Here is a 6,329-nt window from a genome sequence, read left to right on the forward strand (position 1 = left end):
CTTCCATATGTACAAACACAAAAAAGGAGCCATGGTGGTAAAGTGACTAAAGCCCTCGACTACTAACCGATCAGCATTTCAAACCCACCAGCCACTCCACAGGAGAAAGATCTGCTTCCACAAAGATTGATTGTCTCCATGATGAGACACTGCAATTAATTACATTAATCAACTGTTGTTTTACTGTCAAGTCAGAACTTTCCCACAGCTGACCCTCCTGTGGGTTTTCAGAGGTAGTAAATTGCACTGGAGAAAACTACCCATCTTTCTTCCACGTAGAAACTGGTGAATACGAACCACATACATTTGGGTTGACAGCACAGTTCCTTATCATTATCCCTCCAGAGCTCAACTGTAATAATATTATATAACAAAACGTTTATGAATGGTTGCATGAAAACCAATATTATTTCTAAACTTTCACTCAAATTTCGAAGTCTAGTAACTATCTGTAAAAGACATGGTCACTGCAGCAGTGCCGGCTGCCAGTTTTTAATCCTGACTCACTGGGGTCCACTCTCCTGGGAAACAAGCTGGTCCAGAAACCGCATCACAACCGTGACTTTTAAGTCAGACACTGGAAAGATATCCATGGATCCAGAGGTGGCCAGTCACTGCATTAGAATTACTCTAAACCATAAAAGCCCTCAAAAGGTCTGTGCTGACCTGATTAGAGACCCACAGGAGAAGAGCTTCAAGTAAAGGGACCTGTTAAGGATGCCTACAGCCAGAGTGCTCCCAAGAGGCTAAATCTGCCTCACATACCTGGGATATGTTGCTATGTAGAGGCTATTCTTGGAAAGGGACATCAAGTTTTGAAAGCTCAAAAAAAGAGAGGAAGATCCGCAATGAGATGGACTAACACAGTGACTTCAGTAATGGGCTCCAGTGTGTCAGAGAAGCTGAGAACGGCACAGGATAGGGCGGGGTTCAGATTTGTTGCTCATAGGGTCACTATGAGTTGTATTCAACTCAACAGCGCCTAACAACAATAACCAAGACTCTGAGAATCACTACAAGAGTGATGTATAACTACTTCGTGATGAAAGTTCTAAGACCTGGGATCCTGTCCAGATGAAGCTCCGCAAGCAGTTTCCTTGACTTGCACAGTCCTTCTGAGGTCATTAAGAAGATCACATTTGTCAGTATTGAGTGTGGAGTGAAGGTTGAGGTCAGAATTGCAGATGCCTAAATTAACTATTTTAATAAATAATAAACGAAAGTTGCTTTAAAAAGTGAAAATTTTTGTCGAAAATGTATCACATTTGTGAAAAATTTTCAAGTTCTACTAAAAATATCTGAAATATTTTATGCCTTGGTAACCCTTTAGAGAGTTCTACTCTGCACCATTGAGCACTGTGAGTCTGAATAAACTCGACCGCCGGTGGGTTTGTTTTGGGTTTATTTAAATACAATTTGTGTATATATACCTGTATACTTAATTTTTAATTTTTTAGCTATTTCTGGTGCACCTGAAATTTGGAAAATTAATTAAGAACTAAAGAATTGATAACTTTGGATTGTGACATTGGTAAAGAGAGCTGATTGTACCATGGACTGCCAAAAGAACTGAAAATGTTGTCCTGGAGGAGGTGCCACCAGGGCTCTCGTTAGAGGCAAGGATGTTCCTTTGGCAGGGCACCCTCTAGAAGCAAATGAAGCTTCATCTCATACACTTTGGCCATGTTATCAGGAGTCAGCCCTTGAAAAAGACAACATACTGGGAAAGATGGAGGGTCAAAGAAAGAGAGGAAGGTCCTCAAAAGGTTCATGGGCACAGTGACTGTAACAATGGACTTGAGCATGGTAGGTATTGTGAGGATGGCGCAGAATTGGGCTAGGTTCAAATCTCTTGTTCACAGAGCCACTATGAGTAGTAGTCAACTTGACAGCACCTAACAGCAACAACAAATACGTAACTGAAGCAGGAGTCAGGGAAGTACTTGGTTTACTCCTGCTAGAACGTAATCTCTACAAGAGCAGCCCTGTTTTTTTCATTTACAACTCTACACTCATAACCTAGAACGCTGGTTAACATTTTCTTAAATTCTTTCTCTTAGCCTCTTCAAGTCTCAGATTTGTTCATCTGTTTAATAAGTACAAGAAGACCAAAGTAGTTGGAATAATTAAATGTCAAGCAGTTGGTATAGATTGTAATAATTATTATCAAATTCCACAACCTTAAATTAATAAGAAATGTGGTATAAATCTCATGCACATAGTTTTCTTTTCACTATGTGTGCTAAGAATTCTTCCCTCCGTCATTTTTGTCCTCACTTCACAGCGCACATTTGTCCTCTATGCTGGTCATCCCGACTTGGCATCCAGTAAGCTTTAGCATTGAGATAGTCTTAAGCCCTTAGGGTTGTTAGAAGCTGCAGTGTGATATTTAAGAAGTCACTATTCTAAAAATCTCCAACTGTACTCTGAAGTGCTTGAATAGCTAGGAAATCTCAGGAGGGTTTTACAAGGTTTTTAATTTCTATTAAAGCTGATAGTACATCTTGTTACCTGCCAAGGAATCATTTTGTGCTTACAGGGAAATATCTACCCACAAGTGCTTCTGTTAGAGTGTATGGCAAGCAATAGAACACCCACTGAAATTGACTTCAACATCAAGAAAATGCTGTCTTCTATCACCTGGAGTCCAGAGGTAGCACTGTTGCTGATCCGGTAGGACATCAACATCATAGATTGTCCAGAATCCTTTCAGGCTCTACTCTGCTGTCCACAGTGGTGCGTTCATACCCAGAGGTAGGCTCCTCGATGGTCTTAAGATGATTCTAGTGGAAATATGGGTCATGTGGTTTGTCATGTATCCTCTTTGGGAGAGATAGACTTTTCCCCCCAGAAGAATATTAGGACAAGGAGATCTTTGCCCTTAAAGTCTTGTGAAACTATTTCTTTTGACTCACTAATCAAAATATCTAAAATATATCTATTCCCTTAGTTTGCTGCCTCTAAGATGAATTGTATTAATCTAAATCAAATTGCTAACGTGGGTCAGCTTCCCTTGAGGACAATGAGCAGATAAAGGGAAGAACAGACCTGAACACAATTCAGGTGACTAGAAAGGAAGGAGTGAGCTCTCCTGGCCTAGTGTTAAGAAGCTGATTTGCACCCCACAGGCATGTAGGTTGAATCCACCAGCTGCTCTACAGGGAAAGTATGAGTAATCTCCTTGAGTGAGATTTCTTGCCTCCAAAACTCCACTGGAGGGTAAGCTATGAGGCAGTTTTGACTCCATGACACATGACAACAGAAAGGAAGGAAAGAGGAAGGGAGAGAAAGAAGGAATAGAGGGATAAAAAGGCTCAAAAGCCCTGTCCTAGTGAGAGCACGCAGAGAATGCTGTGACAACAGATTTGTGTATGCTGAACTGCTTCTAGTTTTAGAAACAGAATTTCAGAAACCACACTTTAAGGGAAAACTTTCTTTCAATCTACTTGCAAATAATTTCATAAGCCTTCAATAAAAACGTCGCATGATTCAAAAAGACTCATTGCCTTGGAGTAGGAAGTAACTCGCAGCTGACTTTGCAGCGGTTTTTCAGAGACTGGGAGTCACCTTACAGGTCAATTCATACTTGGGGTCCAACGTAGAAAAAGAAATTGTTTATGATAAAGTCATACCTTCTTTCATATAAATGAAAACAGTTTTACTTATTCTATATGGAGAGGAGAGTTTGGTTGAGTGAAGGACAGAGTGTAATTATCTGTCTGTTAAATTGGACAAATATTAGCATTGTTTGATATCTGTTACCATGCTAATGTTGTTAGGTGCCATAGTGGGTTCCAATTCATAAATATGCCATGTACAACAGAACAAACACTGCCTTGCCCTGCACCATCATCACAGTCTTTGCTCTATAAGAGCCCATCGTTGCTCCTATTTTGTCAATCTATCTTGCTGTGCATCTTCTTTTTCACTGGTCTTCTCGTCTACTTTATCAATGCTAATATCTGCACATACACGGAAAAGTTACAATATAGGGATAGCTTGTAAATTTTGTTTATCTTGAAATTGGATTGAGGCGCATAAACCATAGTTGTGCTGCTAACTCAAAAGTCTAGTGGGTCAAATACGTCAGCAGCTCCATCCACAGGAGAAAGATGGGTGAACTCCACCCGTGCAATTTACAGCCCCAGATACCCAACAGAAGGTCTGCTATGAATGGGTTCTGATTTGACAACAATGAGTATGAGAAGTGTTTGAAAGTTATCCAGACCCTGGTTAGGTCTGCATTGGCTCATACTGCACTGACTCATACTGTACAGGGAGAGTTGGCAAGCTGATCTCCCACCCTGTAATGACACCACAGAGTCACTGTCACCTACAAAACAACAACTCTCCCCCATAGATTTCTCCCATAATATTCAATTCGACTCAACAAGTATTTGGAGTGTTTATGGTTCCTGAGGCTTAGGCATATATGGGATAGTGCCAACCCATAAGGGGAATGTAACATGATTCCCAAACTGCATCACCCTGTCAGCATTGTTCAAATGGAAATGAAATTCCTGCCAGTCTGCTCCAATTCCAGCACACACTACCCTGGATGCCATGAGCCAGGACTACAAATGTCCTGTGCCAGTTGCTGTTTCCTCCCTTGCAATTGTGAAAAATTGTCTTTTAATCTGTGACCTCTTTTTAAAAGCTGACATCTGGTGGTTAGGGTGGTAGTTAAGACATCATTTAAAAGTTATTTCTGCCTTGTTAACCGAGTTGCTCTGTGATCAAAATGATGAGATAATTTAGAGGAATTCTGGCATATTGATTGTCTAATCCATAATGTGTGTAATTAATAACTACCCCCTAAAGCTCTGTGTGAGGAATGGAAAAGTTTCACATTAGACAAAGAGTCAAGGCCTGATTGATGCTTTCACTTCAATGTCATTCATTAACCACACATAAAAGGAAAAGCTTTCAAGGAAGCTGAAATCAAGATCTGATGCCAGAATTTGTTGACACTTTGGTATAACTTAGGTGCATCAGAAGACCTCCGGCCCTAGTACTCGGGGTGTCATTTTTCTGGTGTTGACATCCATTGCAGTACTTTGCTTCTGATACTCTTTCTTGAGAGTTTTACCCACCATTTTTTTAGTTACAAATAGGCCTGTTGCCAGTCATGAAGAGGAAGTACAAAGGTGGAGAATGGTCTGTTGCAGGGAACTGAAGCTAGTCTTTAGGTGGTTCTAGGCTGTTTTTATTTACAACTCAATAACAAAACAAAGTCTGCCAGTTGTAATTGACATTTGTCATTGAGTTGGTGCCAACTCATTCCCATAAGACAGAGTAGGATCGCCTTACAAGGTTTCTGAGGCCATGACTTTTATGGAAGCAATTGACTCATCTTTCTTCCATGAAGTAGCTGGTGAGTCAACCCTTGACCTTTCAGTTAGCAATTGAGCAGTTCCCTACTGTACACGAGGCCTCCTTAAGTGTCAGATCTCTGTATTACTGAATCTACCCAGCTATTCACAGTTACACCAAGTCCCCAAGAAATATGCATACATAGGCACTCACACTTTCTTTTTTCATTAGCTAGAGTTTCTGTCCCTGATTCCTTTCTAATTTCAGGCTTGATGAGCTGGGCTGGACCTTGTATGAGTCAAAGGACACCTTGTGCTGTGTCATCAGGCAAACATAAAGTACCTTCCCACATTGTGCTCTCAGATCTCCAAAGGGCCTGGTGGTGCCTTACAGGAGGTTGGCTGATGAGTGACAGGAGAGTGTATAAATGGATCTGCCTTGCCTGTTTGATATCAATAGAAATGCGATCTTGCTTAATATTTTCACACAGGACACGTAGGCATTAGCCTATTTATCATGCTTATCTTCCAACTGATGCACCACTTGGTTGAATGGTGGCATTGTGATAGGAGCTCATATTTGCTGAGCCCAATTACTGAGCTAAATGCTTTATAAGCATCATTAAATCTGCTCTGGCCAGGTAAATGTCACCACTATTCCCAGTTTTAAAAAGAGCAAGGGCCATGTAGAGATGGCCATATATGACCTTTACCAACGTCACAAAGAGGAACTGTCCCAGCAACATAAAACCAATTCCCATGAGATCAGCATGTCCCCACCTTCCCATACCTCTTTCTACTCATCTCAACACTAATCTTACTGCTTTGCTGAATCCAAACTCCAATGTGATAGCTCACAGACCACACAGAACCATGTTGGGGAAGTCAAAAGGTTAAAAGCCAGGTTAGTAGCAGAAGACAGAACAGCTTTCAAAATGTGCTCATAGGTATCTTAGCCTTGAGCCTCATGGATTTAGCCCAGTGTTAAAATTTCTTTATCCTAGGGAGCTCTGGTGG

The 6,329-nt window shown here is 41.0% G+C and overlaps 1 pseudogene; it reads left to right on the forward strand.

The window, feature by feature from the left end:
• Window positions 1-381: 381 nt before the first annotated feature.
• On the forward strand, window positions 382-1,192 carry LOC102869171 (annotated as a pseudogene).
• Window positions 1,193-6,329: the final 5,137 nt, after the last annotated feature.

This window comes from Elephantulus edwardii, unplaced genomic scaffold (assembly GCF_000299155.1).
Source record: "Elephantulus edwardii isolate Elephantulus edwardi_28Jun2011 unplaced genomic scaffold, EleEdw1.0 scaffold00357, whole genome shotgun sequence".
Lineage (NCBI taxonomy): Eukaryota > Metazoa > Chordata > Mammalia > Macroscelidea > Macroscelididae > Elephantulus > Elephantulus edwardii.